This window comes from Equus przewalskii, chromosome 8 (genome assembly GCF_037783145.1).
Source record: "Equus przewalskii isolate Varuska chromosome 8, EquPr2, whole genome shotgun sequence".
In the NCBI taxonomy this organism is placed as follows: domain Eukaryota; kingdom Metazoa; phylum Chordata; class Mammalia; order Perissodactyla; family Equidae; genus Equus; species Equus przewalskii.
The window spans coordinates 66,813,053-66,831,665 of NC_091838.1; the positions used below are offsets into that span (position 1 = coordinate 66,813,053).

Here is an 18,613-nt window from a genome sequence, read left to right on the forward strand (position 1 = left end):
CACGTATCTGACAAATGCCTTGCATCAAGACAACATAAAGGCCTCTCAAAACTCAACAGTAAAGCGAACAAGCAATTTTGGTTAGAAAATGACCAATAGACTTGAAGAGATATTTCCCAAAGAGGAGCTACCAATGGCAAATAAGCACAAGAAAAGTTGCTGAATGTCATTAGCATGAGGAAAATGCAAATTAAAACCACAGTGATATATCCCTACTCACCCATTAGAATAGCTAAAATACAAAATAGCAATAATATCAAATGCTGGTGAGGATACGGAGAAACTGGATCTTTCACATCCTGCTGGAGGGAATGTAAAATGGTAGAGCCACCGTGGAAAATAGTTTGGCAGTTTCTTACGAAACTAAACATGCACTTAGCGTATAACCCAGCAATCATACTCCTGAACATTTCTCCCAGAGAAGTGAAAACTTGTGTTCACACTAAAACATGTACGTGAATGTTCATAGCAGCTTTATTCATAAAAGCAAAACACTGAAAACAACCCAAATGTCCTTTAATAGGGGAGTGGCAGAACAAACTTTGGTATATCCGTACAATGAAATACTGCTCAGCAGCAAAACAAATGAACTATTGGCACATGCAACAACCTGGATGGTCTTCAAGGGCATTACGCTTAATGAAAACAGTCAGTCTGTGAAGGTTACATACGTTTTGAGGTATGATTCTACTTTTGTGACATTGCTGAAATGACAAAACATAGAAATGAAGAACAGATTAGTGGTTGCCAGGGGAGGGGGAAGATGGGCAGGTGGGAATGCAAGAGGTAGCATGAAGGAGTTCTGTGGCGATAGAGCAGGGCTGTATCTTAATTGTGACGGTGATGAGGCGAATCTATCTATGGAATGAAATTACATAGACACACACACAAATGAACGCAGCCTTAAAAAATGGTGAAAGCAAAATAAGGTCTGTAGCCTAGTTAACAGTAATGTACCAAAGTCACTTTCCTGGTTTTGATTTTGTACTACAGCTTTATAAGATGTCACCATTGGAAGGAAGCGGGGTGAAGGGTACATGTGACTCCGTACTACGTTTGCAACTTCCTGTGAGTCTGTAATTATGTCAAGAGGAAAAGTTACAAAAAGCCCTCTACTCATGATTTCTCTTCAGTTATTTGCTTAATCATTCATTCATGGCATTAATTCTAATGATAACCATTCTTGTCCCAGAAAAACCTCAAACATACAGCAGATCTCCTTGGTTTATTCTCACAACATTGTTGAGACCTGTCCTGAGCTCGTCCATGATCCACCTGGATGCTTGTCTAACACTCTGTCTCTGACAGAAGAACTGAGGGTGGGTGTGATTGTCCCTTATGGGTGGGGCTGCCTCTAGAGCACCCTCCCATCTCTGAAGACTCCCTCTTGCTCTCTCACCCATAGACTTACCCAAATTCTTAAAGAACTTTATCTTTTCAAACAGTGCTACTTCTAAGGGTAGTAAATTCCAAGTGTTTGCCACCATTGTTTGCAACCACTCCTACTCACTATGAGCCATCCTTTTAGAAACATCATATTTGGGTCCATTGGGATTTGGCGAACCAGCTCATTTATAGGCATCTTTCCCATGCCCTTCATGAACTCATAGCATCTACTTATTTCTTTAAAACTTTGGTCTTTCCACTTTTGGGTCCATATCCTTTAAAGTCTTGTTCAAAGGTAGGGTCCTCTTAATAATTTAGTTTGCCTCTTCCTGTGTGTCCTCTACGTGTCCTTTCTTGAGCTGTGCAACGACTAAAATTACACACATTCCTCCACGTGCTGACCCACCGAGGTTTTGTACAAGACAGTTGGAAACAAATCTTTCAGGATCTAGGACCAATAAAAGACCCTTCCCATGCTAGGTTTTAGAGGTATAAATTTTTCTTTCAGATTTTTTTCTTGCCTTGTATTTTTTTACCAATTGAAATCTGCATAAAATGAACATCAAAGGCAGCCTCCATCAAAGAAACTGAGAGGCTGTGCCCAAGAACATCAGACAGCGAGGAGAAACGTTTCCCAGGTGTCCACAGCAGGCTGAGACAGGGAAAGCGGAAAGGTGAGGGTGGCAGATGTTTACATAATGACATCAACATATTTTACCTGCCAGCTGTGAGCTGTCTGCATTGCTTCTTTCACATGCTCCTCAAAGTGTGAGGCCCAGAGTGACCCTTGGGTTTGTCGACCCCAAGGACGACTTCGAAAGTAACCACAACTTCAGTTTTGTTTCTAATGTTTCTCTGAATAATGAGTAGGATTTTCTTGTCCTGATGAGAAACACTGTGCAAATATTTTTAGCACACAATTTACAGTGACTATTATATCACTTTTCTGGTTGGCCACTGATAGCCATCATTTTATGGTTGTTTGTTTGGATTTGTCCCCTTTTAAGGAGTTTCTATGCATTTGCCTATCATGTACTTTCTCCCTCTTTTGCTTATTTATTCAGTTGTTCACTCACTCATGTGGCATCATTTCTCATATGCTTATGATGGGCACATCCTTGCGTTGCGCCTGGAGACACACCACAAACATAACCAGGACATAGTGCCTGCACTCACAAAGAAGCAGCTTGCCTTCTTTAAGAGGGGCACACGACCCAGCCCAAGCCACTCCTTACGTCACATACTCCAGGCTACAGTGATTGGTTCACAGATAGCACGTGTCCAAAGACAGTCCAATCAGAGCCCACAAAGGCTGTCGTGTGAAAGCTCCATGACGACCAGAAGCTCTTCTGTCTCTTCTTCTCCGTGTCCCAGCATACGGAAGAGTCCCTGGTGCATAGTGGGCCCTCAGTAAATATTTTTTGAATTATTTCATCCCATGACTTGCTTGAGCTGTTGAGAAAAGGAGGACATCTCTCCCGCTGTCCCAGGAACCCAGAGGATTCAGGGGCTGGAGCTACCGTCTCGCCACCACGTGGAGAGCCTGAGACAGCCAACAGCGTGCAAGCTACAGAGAAAGGAGAGACGTTTGATTACATCGTGCCAGCCCTGAATCTGGCCATGCCTGAAGCTGGGGCTGCCCTTGGTCTTCTCAGTTGCAGGACCCAGTAAGTTTCTGTTTTGCTTAGTCCATGTTTGGTTGGGTTTATTTCATTGTTTGCTGACCAAGTCCTAACTGAAAAAATTAAAAGAAGGATCACACCCGACTCTTAAACCAGAGCGTTTCAGCCCCTTGAAAAGGGGAATAAGAACCCCGGCACAGGGGATCTGAGTTTAATGGGGCTGCTTTCCATGACGGTGTGCTTCTGACTAGAAGGAACAGCAAGCTCAGAGAGTCGGGGTCTCCACAGCTCAGCCTCCCCACTGATGAGTGGTAATGAGGTCGTGTAAGCCAGTAGAAAGGACCTGTTAACGTGAGTTCAAAAGATAGGGTCTTGGGAGCCGGCCAGGTGGCGCAGCGGTTAAGTTCTCACATTCCACTTCTCAGTGGCCTGGGGTTCGCTGGTTCGGATCCCAGGTGCGGACACGGCACCCAGGTGCACCGGCACCGCTTGGAACGCCATGCTGTGGTAGGCGTCCCACATATAAATTAGAGGAAGATGGGCATGGATGTTAGCTCAGGGCCAGGCTTCCTCAGCAAAAAAGAGGACTGGCAGTAGTTAGCTCAGGGCTAATCTTCCTCAAAAAAAAAAAAAAAAGATAGGATCTTGGACTTAGGTTTATCTGTTTAATAGCTCTGTGGCCTAGAGTAAGTCAATTAACATCTCTGGACCTCAGTTTCATCCAATACAAAATTAATAACTTGGTCTAAGTGATCCAGTTCCAGAATGTGACAGCCTATGTCTCTAGAGACATAGAACCCATGGCTGCTGCAGCTGCTGCTATTACAGTTGCCCCTGCTGATGACAGTGGGGGAGGGGCAATGGCAGCAGATGTAGAGAGAGCAGTCGCAATGGTGATGATGCTTGTGATAAAGATGATGGGCCCAGCGATGTTGGTGAAGTTGCTAGCGGTGATAATGACAGTGGGGAGGTGGGGCCGCAGTGGTGGTTGTAACACATTAAAATTGGCTCACTTCCTGTCCCCTCCAACCCTCATCACCACCATAAGTTGACCTTACAACTGCTGCCAGAATAAGAAATCTTAGAACTGGAAGAAGCCTCGGGAAAGCACCTGATCCAACATCCTGCCTGAAGGCAGGCCAAGTGTTAGTCTTCACTTACAGATGAAACCAGTGATGCTAACGTATTTGATTGATTGTCCAAATCCTTTCACTGGTGAGAACAATGGAGTGCCAGTGCAAGGCTTTCACCAGCAAACAACTCTGCCCACTTCATCCCCAGCTTTCACTCACAGTTGCCTACACTGTAGACCCCACAGCAGTGGTTCTCACTCCTAGACACACATTAAAATGGAGCTTTCCTTACCAAAGCCTCAGCCCCATTCCTTATCACTTGAAGCAGCCTCTGAGGATGGGGTCTGTTATGGGCTGAAATGTATCACCCCAATATTCACATGTTAATGTTCTAACCCCAGTACCTTAGAATGTGACTGTATTTGGAAATAGGGTCTATAAAGAGGTAATTAAGTTAAAATGAGTTCTTTAGGATGCACCCTAATCCGATCTGACTGGTGTCCTTATAAAAAGAGGACACTTGGATGCATTTACAGAGGGAAGACCATGTGAAGACACAGAGAAGACTGCCATCTGCAAGCCAAGGAGAGAGGCCTCAGAAGGAAACAACCCTGCTGACAATTTGACCTGTATTTCTAGCCTCCAGAACTGTGGGGAAATACATTTCTATGGTTTAAGTCACCCAGTCTGTGCTACTTTGTTACGGTAACCCTAGCAAACTAACTCAGGGTTTGCGCGTTAGTGCTTCTTAATTCTCCCCAGCTTATTCTAATGCTCAGTCAGTGTAAGAATGATTGCCCTACAGGGTAAACCTACATTGCCCAGCCCTCGTTCAAGACTGTGCCCAACCACAGAGCCCACTTCCCTGTAAAAGCTCCCAGCCACAGTCAGGATCATCACCATGCTCTCTCTTGAGAATGCCATGCTAGTTCTTGACGCCACTCATTTGCTCCTGCTAGCCATTCCCAAGCCCAAAGTCTTCACTTCTCCCTTCTACCACACCACAGGCAATTCAAACTTTTATCAAGTGTTTACTAGGCAAGGTGTTACGACACTTAACCGAGTAATATATTTTTTTTCTTGAGGAAGATTAGCCCTGAGCTAACATCTGTTGCTAATCCTCCTCTTTTTGCTGAGGAAGCCTGGCCCTGAGCTAACATCCATGCTCATCCTCCTCTACTTTATATGTGGGACACCTGCCACAGGATGGCTTGACAAGCGGTGTGTAGGTCTGCATCAAGGATCCAAACCAGTGAACCCCAGGCCACCGAAGCAGAACGTGTGAACTTACCACTGAGCCACCAGGCCAGCCTCCAAGTAATATATTTTCAAAGCAGGGATTTTGAGAGACCTTTGTTCCTGAGTGAGGCAAGGAGGAGTGGGGAAGGCATTTCAGCTTTTCACCCCAGCTTTCAAGTCACACCCACCAGGAACGTATCTAAACCACCTATTAAAAGCTTGACTCAAGTTTTCAGAGACCTAGGGCAGGAATTTCCATGATGTGCATCGGGAAGGGAGCGAGGCTCTTTCTGGGGTCCTCTGTTCAGGGGAAGCAGCATGAAAGGGTCAGTGAACTCACTCAGGCAGTCTTGGAGCTGTGTTCTCAGTCCTATGCACAGTTTTCTTACCCCAGATTGCCTAGCTAGTCTACCAGCTAATGGTAGGAGAAGGCATGTCTCTTAAGAGTTAAGAGCGTAAGTTCTGCCCTTGAAAGAGCCTTGTTCGAATCCCAGCTCCTCCACTTCCTAGCTGTGCAAAAGAGTAACCAACACGTGGGAATAAGCAGAAGAGATTCCTGAGCGTTCTCTCAGTGCAGTGCTAGACTCCACTTTCTATTGACTGGACAATTTTTACCTCTGTAGGAGCAGAAGTTAACTGTAAATGTGGATCCAGTAAAGATGCAAATAATTTCACTCTGGCAGAAGAATTAGCTCCAAGGGTTATGGTTTACGGCCTTATTCGACATTACATTCCAACAGCTTTCTATGTAATCCAGTCGTCTTGTTGTATGAATTTCCTACAGCTGCTGTAACAGTTTACCACATCTTAGGGCTAAAACAATGTAAATTTATTATCTTACAGTTCTAGAAATCAGAGTCCAGAGTCAGTTTCACTGGGCTAAAACCAGGTGTCAGCGGGGCTGGTTCCCCCTGGAAGCTCTAGAAGAGGACTTGTTCCCTTGCTTTCTCCAGCTTCTGCGCAGGATTTTATGGCCCCTTCCTCCGTCTTTAAAGCAGACCACTAGAACCTCTGCTTCCATTCTTACAGCTCCCTCTCGCTAACACTCCTGCCTCGCTCTTACACAGATGCTTGTGATTACACTGAACCCACCCAGAGAATCCAGAATAATCTCCCCGTCTCAAAATCCTTAACTTAATCACAGCCGTAAAGTCCTTTTTACATGTAAGAAAACGTATTCACAAGTTCCAGACTCAGGAAGGGAACATTTGGTGAGAGCGGGGAGTGCATTGTTCAGCCTACCACACTTTTTTATATCTCTTTGTTAAATCATCTGCATCTACCTAAATCTTCTAATGCGCTTTGGATAAGTTTTAACATTGCCCTGGTTCCTTCACTAATCAATGAGTTAAATAAAATCTCCAACATGGAATCACTTTATATTTGCCTGAGATCCATGATCGACATTTTTGAAAATTACACTTTTCATAGCTCTGTGACTCTAGGCAAGCAAGTTGCTTAAGCTCTCCAAGTTTCAGTTTCCATCTCTGTAAGTGAGGACGATGATGATGATAATAATAATAGTTAACTTTTGAGGTTATTGTTGTAGGGAACCAATGAGACAACATATGTAAAGTAATTGGCCCAGTGCTTTGTGCATCTTAAGCTCTGTATAAATGTTAGATGATGATGGTGATGATGATGGTGATGGTGATGCTGCTGATGCTGCTGATGATGTTGATGGGAACCAAGACCAGTGTCCTAGCCCTCAGTGTGTCCACATCCCTGAAATCAAAGTGCTGTGCTCAGTGCCGTTTTCCTTTGCGGGTCTCTCTAGCTTTAAGACCAAAGCCATTGAACGTCAGATTCTTTTATTCAATTTGAAAAAATGCACCCCCTCTAGGTGAAAAAGGCAGTGCAACCCCAGCCGGATCACCTGGCTTGGCAAAGAGGTGCTGGCTAGTTTTAGTCTCCCCTTGCCCCCCACCCCAGCTGGGCCTCTTTGTGGCATTACAAACTGTGCCAGGAGGCCCTCACTATGATTTCAAAACTATGTGATGTTGGTGATTATCTTAGGAAACACTCCACATTGTTCTCTAGCGGAGTGATGTAATAATAATAATCTGAGCAGAAAGGCAGGGCTTGTCTTTGCATTGATTCACGCCAAAATTTGGCAAATTGCATTAGCCAAATTAGCTAATTTGTTAACTGCTAACTTTAGCATCAATAATAATGTTCTTGCACGCATACACACGCATTAAAAAAAAGAAACTAATTCTGCCCGGAACAATGGATAGTCATCCTTTAACAACCTAACCAGCCACCGCTTCCTCCCATGGCATACGTAGTGATGGATGAAGCTCTCTGCACCGATGTCATAACCGGCAGCTACAGAGGCACTGACCACAGAACTACCTGAATTCAGGGTCATGTTTACACTGTAAATATGTAAATGTGCTGTGTAAATATTTATGCTCACTCTGTTTTTTTTTTAAGAAAAGAAAGAAGAACAAGGCTTCTATTCAAAGTGGGGACTGGATTAGCAGCATCTATATGACCTGGGAGCTTGCTAAAGATGCAGAATCTCGGGCCTCACCCCAGACCTGCTGAATCAGAAGCCGCATTTTAACAAAATCCCCATGTAATTCAAACACACACTAAAGTTTGAGAAGCTCTGCTGTAAGAACTTCTAAGTGAGAGCTGAGGGCGGTAATACCATTCTGAATAGCTGTCCCTCTTTGTAAAGAAAAATCGCACCATTGCTGAAACCAGTAGGAATGTCAGATAAGGAAAGTCACTGAATAGTTCTTTCTACAAACAATCACCAGGGCCTGTCATGTGCCTGACACTATTCTCCGTGCTGGGGATACAGTAATGAAAAAAAAATGATGAAAAATCCCTGCCCTTCAGGATCAAATAGAGTCTACAACATGTCAGCTGGTGGTGAAGTATTACGAAGAAACGTAAAATGAGACAAGGAGGGGGGACATTTTGCAATTTTAAGTAGTATGCTCAGGAGGTGATATTTGTGCAAAGCCCTGAAGGAAATGAAGAGACGAGCTTTGTGGATATATACCGGAACAGCATGGCAGGGAAAGGAAACAGCAGACACAAAGCCCTGAGGAGGAAAAATTACAGCTAACGTACATACCGATGAGAAGAATCCATTGATGACTGCTGGGAAAGAGGGGAGAATTTCTAAAGATGTACGTGATAGGTGAGAGAGGATGAAATCTAGCCACAAGAGAGGCCAGCCCAAAAGAGGAGCATGGACAGTTTGAGGGAAAGTGGGGCATATGTGCCCAGATGTGGGTAAACTGGTAAACAAAGTGGTGGGAGCTCCTGGAAGTTTCCTCTGCTGTTTAAGTTTTCTCCATGAAATAGGAATCAAGTTTATCAGTTGAGACAGAGGAAGGGGACAGTATTAGGAGTATGAGGAGAGAGGATAAGGTGTGAAACAGCTGTCCAGGGGAGAGAACAGACTAGAGACACAAGTGCTCGTTAAGCAGCGTGGATGCCACCTGTGCGATGCATCAGCATCCTTTGTTTTTCTCCAGCCACGTTCAGCGTCAAGTCTGCAGACAAGGAGAGAGCAGAGCGTTGGATTTAAACAGGGTCGAGGTTTAGGCAGCCACCCACAACGAAGTGAGAAAGGAACCAGTTTGTTGAAGCTGTCTGCAAGGGAGGGCCTATAATGAAAGATCATGGAATTGCGGCTGGATGAAAAAGACACAAGGATTCAGACAAAATAAGGGCCTGTGAAAAAGTAATAGGATCGCTGGATTGCAGGTCCCAGTAAAGCCAAGCATGCGCTGGGGTCAGGAACCAGAAGAACTAAACTGGGAAGTTAGAGTGGGATTCAGCAGAGAATGGGGTTCTTGAAACTGGGATTAAACGGGGATATAATTAGTGGTGATTCCATGGTCCAGGCTGTGCCGTCCAATGCAAGAGCTACTAACAACATGGGTCTATTTAGATTTTAATTAATTAAAATTCAATAAAGTTTTAAACCCACTTTTTCAATTGCACTAGCTACCTTGCAAGAACCCAGTGGCCATGTGTGGCTAGCGGCTACTCTATTGGACAGCACGGATAAAGAGTATTTCCATCAACACAGAAAGTCCCGTTGGGCAGCACTGGCGTAGGGTATGACCACGGGAGTTCGTGGCTCAGGTAAGATGATGGACAAGGTCATTGGAGGGCATTGGGATATCTACACAGGTAGTGAAATCACCAAGAATTGGGACAGGAGTAGTTTTGGAGAGAGTGACAGTGAGCCAGGAGCTAAAACCTGCAAGATTTTGGGGAGGACGGGGTCAGCACTCCAAGTGTTACTGGGAGGATATAAAGTTTGGAATTTTTAGTGAGGAGATGGCAAAATCACCTAGAAGGGCCACAAGGGACAAACAGGAGACCTACTCCACATCTAGGGCTATGTGTCTAGTGGACTGTGGGAAAGGGCTACAGGGAAGACCATGTCCTCAGGTGGGATCCAGTTTCTGTAGGAGGAAGAAGATGAAGAGAACATTCAAAGAAGACAGGTGAAGATACAGGAGATTGTGCTGATGGCTGACCACAGGTCCCAGAGTGACAGCAAAAGGGTTTCAGGAGCCAGGGAGCACTAAGTGATGGGCTCATGGAAGGGGACATGCAAAGCTGTGTAGGGACAAAGGTCCAAGACATGAGGGATGTCCTGTGAACCTAGGCTCTGTAGGGACTGGTGTCAACAGTGATAAAGACACAGCGAGACTGATCCTGAGGGCCCCCAAGCAGGAACCAGGTGAGCTGTGAGTGTTGAGGGTGAAACAGGGCTCTTTCGAGGAGCACAAAGAATTCTGGAACATCCTCTTCACTTCCTCTTAAGGGTCAAAGGGACCCTGAGCTTGAGCACCTCTTCGCTGCAGCCAGTGGAGGGGGAAGGCCTGAAGGGGTGGCCTTCCCCAGAGGGCACTGAGCTCCCTCTTGACTCCTTAAATCCACAACTAGAAATGCCTTCAAGTTGGAATTTCCCTGGAGAAGGCAGCTACTGGAAGCAGGAGCCAAGCTCCAGGGCTCCCACACTGGAAACCTATCTGAGTCCAAAGGCCGACTCTGTCACTTACGACTCTGCCTCCTGGGGCAAGTCTTTTCACTTCTCTGAGTCTCCACCTCCTCATCTTCAGGCTTTACTTGTACTATTGCCTCTGACTAGATATCTCCGCTCCGTTTTCCAAGCCAGGGGCATGGTCATGGTCTGCTGCTGGGAGACATGCACTTGAAATATTCAAATAAAGGACTGTGTTCATGCACTCATTCATTTATTCAACCATTCATTCAAGAAGTACTAATAGCTAGTATTAAGAGAATAAACTGGATAAACTAGGGTTCAAATACAAGTTCCACCACTTACCAGTTGTGCATCCTTAGAAATTTCTTTAACCTCTCTGAGGCTCAGTTTTCTCTCCTGCAAAATAGAGACATTAACAAAACCTTGCTCACAGGGCTGTGTGAGAAATAAGTCAAATAATCCAGCTAACCCACAAAGGTACTTAGTGCCATGCCAGGCACATATTAAAAACTCAGTAAGTGTTAGTCATCATCAATCACAAATATGTTTTGCCAGATGCTCTGCTAAGTGCTGGGGATACAAAGATAAAGTATAAAGTATGTCACTTGTGTTTCACAAGACTCATATTTAGGCTAGGGGGGACAGCATCTAAACCAGTGCATTATCATTGGAATGCAATTAGATAAGAATTATTCCAAAGCAATGCATTCAAATACCACTGATGTGTAATGAAGCGAAGGATTTCCTCATGGCTTGGGAAGATGAGAAGTCTTCCCAGGGTGATATTTGGAAAGGTCTTCCAATGGCTAGAAGTTTGCCAGATGGAGAAGTGGAAGGGCTTCCCAGGTTGTAGGAAAAACATGGCACCCTGAAAGCAGCAGCGTGTCCTTGAAGCTGTGAGGAGCCACACTGATCGTAACGGAGGGTGCAGAGAAAAGCGGAACAGCAGGTGAGGCTTGAGAAGAAGGGGCTTATTGAGGAGGGCCACATCTGGCGTGCCAGCCCTTCCAACTTGATCTTATAAGCAATGGGCAATTGTGTTCAGGGTTCTAAGTAGAAGGACAACAGGATCAGGATCTTGGCATTAGAATGGGGAGTAGATCAGAGGAGGAGCAAGACCGAAGCTGGGGAGACCATCGAGAGGACTGCTGTAACAGTGCAGGTTAGAGGCGGTAAAAACCTGAACGAGGGCACTGGGAGAGGGGATAGAGAGAAAGCTGTGGATGGGAGAGACTCTTCAGAAGTAAAATCCACAGGACTCAGGGATGTGTTGGGCTGGATATGGGATAGGAAGATGAGGGAATCATTCGCCAACAGCCTGTTAAACTCACATAGCTACGGACTGCTGAGGCAGAGCTTAAAAATGTTTTAGCAGGTGAGGGCTCCAAGTCTAGGGCAGCCTGAAAGTTACCTTGGAGCATATCTTCTTTTTCCTTTTTTAAAGATTGGCGCCTGAGCTAACCTCTGTTGCCCATCTTCTTTTCTTCTTCTTCTCCCCAAAGCCCCCCAGTACATAGTTGCGTATTCTAGTTGTAGGTCCTTCTGGCCCTGCTACACGCGATGCTACCTCAGCATGGCTTGACGAGCAGTGCTAGGTCTGCACCCAGGATCCAAACTGGGGAAATCCTGGGCCGCCTAAGTGCAGCACGAGAACTTAACCACTGGGCCACTAGGCCAGCCCCTGGAGCATATCTTTCTCACTCCCTGATGAACACTTGAGTGTTTCCTGATAACCATGTAATAGTAACAGCAAACAGTCATTCATTGCCCTCAGAAAACACTGTGCACTATGTATCTATAACGCAAATATAACATAATATTGCACCAATACTTGCAATTTGTGTGCTGCAAGAGATGTAAAACAAAGGACATGAGACTTAGCAGAGGGAAGGGACCACTTTGTGGAGAAGCTCGTCCTGGAGCTGGGCCTTAAAGGATAAGTAAGTTTTCAAAGGCTGGAGATGGGCACTCCCAGAGGGGAGAAATGCCTGAGCTGAGGCAGGTGGGCAGGAAACCATTTCTCAGGTGTATTTGGAGAGCCCCGCATCCTGTGAGATGCTCCAGGACAAAAGGACCTGTGGTCACACAAACCTGAGGATGCAGCCTGCTACACAGCACTTCCTCTTGGACACTCACAATACTCTTCACATATTAAAGATCCTGAGAAATCCTACAGTTAAAAATAATTTTTCTGGTGACCAAAAGCACATCAGTGATTGCCTGGGGCAGGAGGTAGGGATAGCAAAGGGCACAAGAAACATTTTGGGGTAATGAACACATTGTATATCTTGATTGAGATGGTACATTACAGGGATATACGAATATGTCAAAACTCATTGAACTGCGTGCACACTTGGCTATACATTTTGTGTGTAAATTACACCTCATTTAACTTGTTTAAAAATTATAATAATTTGTTTTTTATTTGACTTTGGAGAACTTTTTCATTATTTTCATTAATGTTCCCTGAAAAGGCCTATTTCTTGGAACACCATCTGGAGAAACACCACTGTGTTAATTTCCTATGGCTGCTGTAACAAATTGACCATAAACTTAAACTTAGTGGCTTCAAACAACATAAAATTGTTATCTTACCTTTCTGGAGGCCACAGTCTGAGATAGGTCTCGCTGGGCTAAAATCAAGGTGTGGCCTTTGTTTCTGAAACTCTAGGGGAGAAGCTGCTTTCTTGCCTTTTCCAGCTCTCAGAGGCCGCCCGCACATCTGGGCTCATGGCCCCACTTCCTTCATCTTCAAGGTCAGCAATCCCATCGCCCTGACCTCTACCTCCATCCCCAAATCTCCTTCTCTGACTCTTCTATTTCATTCACAAGGACGCTGTGATGACATCAGGCCCACTCGAATAATCCAGAATATTCTCCCCATCTCAAAATCCTTAATTGAATCACGTTAGCGAAGTCCCTTTTTCTGCATAAGGTAACAGTCACAGGTCCAGGAATTAGGAAACGAACATCTTTGGGGAGAGGGGGCATTGTTCTGCTTACCACACCAGTTTTAAACGTAAAATAAGAGGAATGAATAATAAGCCTGGAAATGAAGGCTAAGGCCAGATCAGGCTAAAGGATTTGGAGTTTTCTGGTAAGCAACAGGTAGAATTTATTTACCATTGAACTGGTGCATTCACGTGTTTTAAAATGTGAAAGCTATCATAGGATATTAAGTAAAATTCATCCTCTGTCCCCCAGCCATCCAGTTTCCCTCTCTGGAGCCAACAAATGTTACTTACCATTTTTTCATTTTCTTGTACATTATTCCAGAAATAATCCACATCTGTCTACATATATATTTTACACAAATGGTAGCAGAGTATAAAAGCTTCTCTGGTAAATTTCCATTTTTCCCCCAACGATATAACTTGGGCAAAATACCAAGGCAAAACGGAGCTTCTTTGTTCGTTTCAAATGGTTAGATAGCATTTAATTGCATAGACAGTGGTTCTCAACATGGTTGTTCATTACAGTGGCCTTGGGAGATTCTGGAAGATCCCCAGGAGTTCCAGTTATCTATTCCTCTTTAATAAGCCACCTTCAAACTTAGAAGCGTAAAACAATAATTATTTTAGTATGCTTCCGATTTTGAGGTCAAGAACTCTGGCAAGGCACAGTGGGGACAGCTTGTCTCTGCTCCACAGAGACTGGGGGCCTCACCAGGGTGGCTTGGATGGCTGGGAGATGACTGGAATGGCTCAGTTGGAGCCATGTATCTGGGGCCTTGATTCTGACACCAACTGAGATCCTTGGTTGTTCTCCACATCATGTCTGCAAAGGCCGGAATATCCAAGAAGGCTTCCTCACTCACGTGTCTGGTGCCTGGGACGGCTGCAACAGCTGGGGCTGGATGGGTCTTCCTCTCTCTCTCCCTCTTTCTCACCCTCTCCATGCAGCTAGCTTGGGCTTCCTCACAGCATGGTGGTCTCAGGATAGTCAGACTTCTTACATGGCAACTAGCTAATCCCAGAACTAAAGTTCCGAGAGGCCACTGCAGAAGCTACAAAGCTTCTTCCGACTTAGCCTTGGAGTTCTCAGATCACCTATTTGATCCCATTCTGTTGGTCAAGCAAGTCTCTAAACAAGGGACTATTCCTATTTAAGAGAAGGGGAATTAGACTCCACCTCTCAATGGAAGGAGAAGCAGAGAATTTGCAGTCATCCTAATATACCACACCCAGGTGAGCTGACTGTGCAGCCTGGCTTAAAAACCACAGTTATAAATGTGTCAGACCTTGTTAACCAAGCCCCCAATGATGGATGTGCAGGTTGCTTCAGATTTGTTGCTACTGCAAGCGATATAGCACTCAAAATGTACACGTCATCATTTCACACATGGCCAAGTGTGTCTGGAGGATAAATTGCTGGAAGTGAGATTGGTGTTTTAAAGACAAGGTACGGAAAGTTTTTGTGTGATAAAGGGATACAGTCAAGGCTGAACTTTAGGAAATCCAACGTGTTGGCACTATCCAGAACAGAGTGGAGGCAGGGAGGGAAGTAGAGAGATCAGGCTGAATGTGATCAGACTGTCTGGGGGAGAGATCATAGGGTCCAAGGGCAGCTAGAAAGGGCAGATGGACAGAGCACCAAAATCTATGATCTCATTAGCAAGTGATGGAAGACAGAAGCTAATGGGGTGCTGAACTTGGTGGTACTGATGATATGCACTGGAGTGGCCATGGCCAGTTTCTCAGAAGAGGTGGAACTTGAGATGGAGCACACAGGATGAAGAGAATTTTAATAGTCAGTGAGGAAAGGAGAAGACAACGCTCTCACCAGCATTTCACGTGTTAGAAGACATGGAGGAAGCTCCTCCTTGAGATGGATAATCCAACTCAAGCACATAGGGCTTAGCCAGTTCCTGTCACCCAGCAAGTGTTCAGACTATGATGCATTATTCCCAATAATAGCAAATCATGCCTATTAAAACCTTAGTAAATTGGAACATGACTTTGGATGACAACTACCATTGCTGTCATTATTTCTAAACAGATCCATGTGGAATGGGAGAAGCTTTGGCTAGGCCCTGGATTCCTCAACCATGGCCCAATCTGAAACAGATGGTGGTTCCTCATTCTGTCCAGGAGCCACCATCGGCCTCCCTCCCTTCCAGGGGGACATCAGTGGGCATTGACATTGGCTGGACAGAAACATCCCTAGAATTCTATTCCTGACCCACCATGACCCTCCCAACCTGGTACTTATTCTCCTTGCCACCCCACAAAACCTAAGCCCAGGAGCTGATTTTCTTTGGGATCCATTAACAAAGAAGAGATCCCAGAGCATGCACAGAAAGGATCTCACTGTAGTCAGTGCTGGAAAGACCTTATCTAAAGACTTGTTCCAATTCTGGGTAGCACATGCTAATGAAAAGAAGAACTAATATCTGGATTATGATATGGCTAATCCTACTCATTCTTGGGGTCTTAGCTTTAAAAAATCACTTCCTGAGCCAGCCCTGATGGCCTAGCAGTTAAAGTTTGACACACTCCGCTTCAGTAACCCAGGTTCAGTTCACAGGCGTGGAACTGCACTACTCATCTGTCAGTAGCCAAGCTGTGGCAACAGCTCACAGAGAAGAACTAAAACAACTTACGACTAGAATATACAACTATGTACTAGGACTTTAGGTAGAGGGGAAGAAAACAGGAAGATGGGCAACAAATGTTAGCTCAGGGTGAATCTTCCCCAGAAAAAAAGACAACAACTCTTAATTCAAAAAGAAAATAATCACAATCACATATCTTTTTTTAAAAAAAATCACTTCCTCCAGGAAGTCCTCCCTGAAAACCCTGAGACTACCATATGTACTTTCTTATACCCTGAATCACCCTTGTCATAGGAACTATTATACTATTGTTAGTTTTATGTATATATCTCCCTTATATACATATTCTTTTATAAATAAACTCTGTTTGCCTCTGAAGTGGAAAGATCCTAAAGTGACTCCCAGTGATTCCCATTTCCTGTTGTCCAGGGCTTGGTATAATCCCTTCCCCCTGAGTATGGGTGGGACCCATGACTCGCTTCTAACCAATAGAACATAGCAGGGTAATGGGATGTCACCCCCATGGTTACCTTAGGTTACACAAGAGTCCTTCTCAGCAGTCTAGAGTGAGACACTCTCCTTGCTGGCTTGATGGAGTAACCAGCCATGTTGGAGAAGCCCATGTGGCAAGAACTGCAGGAGGCCTTGGGTTGTCATGCGTAGCCTCTAGGACCTGCAGATGGAATCCAGGTGACAGCCAACCAAAACTGAGGCCCACAGTCTTACACCATAAGAATGAATTCTTCCAGCAAGCGAAATGAGCTAGGAAGCAGATATTTCCCCAGTCAAGCTTCCAGATGAGAACACTACTTAGCGGACATCTTGACCACAATCTGATAAGACCCTGAGCAGAAGAGCCAGCTAAGCCGTGCCCAGACTCCTGATCCACAGAAAGTGTGACACAAAAATGTGTGCAGATTTAAGCCTCTCAACTTGTCATAATTGAGCAATAGAAAACTAATATATCCCCCCATTAGACTGTAAGCTCCATGTGGGCAGGAACCACATCCATATTGTATCCCCAGAACCCCACACTGTGCTCAAGAAATATCTGTTGAATGAATGTGTATCATCTCTACAATATTTACAACCACTCCATAAAGAGGATTATTTTTATTTGAGTTTTACTAAGATTGAGAGAATATAAGTGACACGTCTAAGATTCACACAGAAAGAGAAGAGATAGGACTTGGGCTAGCACAGCATCTCCTAAGACCAAACCCCGAGCTCGTTCACTAAAATCACAGCTATAAGCACAGGGCAGCCTTTCCACCTTGACAGAGCCAGCGGCAGCCTACACAAATTACTGCCCCTAAGCCTATACCCATGGCAGACATCACTAATCAATCCCAGCATGCTTTCAGGCTGAGTCCATCACAAACCTTCTCAACTCAGCATTTCCGTAGCCTCAAGCAGTTAATCAGAGCTGGCCCAGGAGAGGAGACCAAGTCTGAGCTCTAAGCTCCTAGTTGATATCTCTATCTCGATACAACTGAATTTGGGACCCATTCCTAGGAATGTGTGGGAAAGAATATGAAAGTCTGAGCATAGAAAGAAGTGGTGCCCAGGAAAGAAAAGGCAAGAAAAGAGATTGGGGATGGGAATGGTGGGGGGAGACAATATTCCTAGAACCTTCCCCACAGAGGAATGCCTCAAAACATTTCCAGGCAGGAAATTCCACTAATGACGCGTGCTACAGCTGGATTCTCTTATGGCTGAATTCCCCAAGTCAGCTGATGGATTCTTCCTTGTACAGAAATTGGATTCAGCAATGAGAGTCCTTCTCTCGGTATTATCATTGCCATGCCATCCCAGCTGATGACTGCACCAGGGGTGTGATGGATTGGACATTTGCTGGCTGGTATTTTTATTGTTTGACAATTAAAGTGTTATGTTTGCCTGAGGGGTTGCGGTTTTTCTATTTTAGACATTAATCTCCAGAAAGCAAAGCTGGCTGTTCAAACAAGGATACCTATGCTGTCATAAATGTGATAGAGCCTTAAAGTAAGAAAAGAGACTGAAAAATGAGGGAAACAGTCAATGAATTAGTTGTTTGGTTTTGACTTTATTTGTTAATATTGATTGAACACACTTTACTGTAGGCATTAAATAGACCAAGGTTACCAAAAATATTGTGCTGACAGTACTACCTCCCGTGCCCATGGCAGGCATTACTAATTAATCACATCATTCTTTCCTGCCGGAGTCCCAGCTTGGTCTTGGAAACCTTCCCAACATGGAGCTCCAGGCAGCCAATAACAATCTATCATTCTGGATCTCAAGGCAAAACTACTTGCCATCCAAGATTATGGACACAGCCCCAACTCACAAGTCATCAGGCAAAAATCAGTAGAGTGAAGCTTTTGCAATTAAAAGCACAGACACTGGACCCGGAGGGCCTGGATTTGAAGCCCACCTCTGCTAGGCACTAGCCACTCCATGCCTCGGTTTTGTCACCTATAAAATGGGGATAAGAATAGCACCTACCTCATGGAGCCACAGTGATGATTGCATGAGTTCAGATATGGGCAGATCTTAGAAGAGTACCAGGCAAACATAAGCATTGGTTACTCTTTCTTATGTTTTGATTCTCTTTGTTCTCTGTGCACTCTAGCTCTCCTACTAGATGGTAAGCTGTTCAAAGATAAGTAGCATGCTTTTCTTTCTTGGCATCCCCAGCACTTAACACACAATAGGAGCTGAGTCAGTATTTTTGTTAAACTATCAAATCAAACTCTTCCAGCCAGACTGG

At 44.7% G+C, this 18,613-nt stretch overlaps 1 long non-coding RNA gene across 1 annotated transcript; it reads right to left on the bottom strand.

Moving 5' to 3' along the window:
• Positions 1-456: 456 nt before the first annotated feature.
• LOC139085120 (uncharacterized) lies at positions 457-16,534 on the bottom strand. Its single transcript, XR_011543172.1, has 3 exons — positions 16,392-16,534; positions 10,650-10,703; positions 457-2,953 (listed from the first exon to the last, which is right to left on the bottom strand). It is a non-coding gene; the product is annotated as an uncharacterized lncRNA (long non-coding RNA).
• Positions 16,535-18,613: the final 2,079 nt, after the last annotated feature.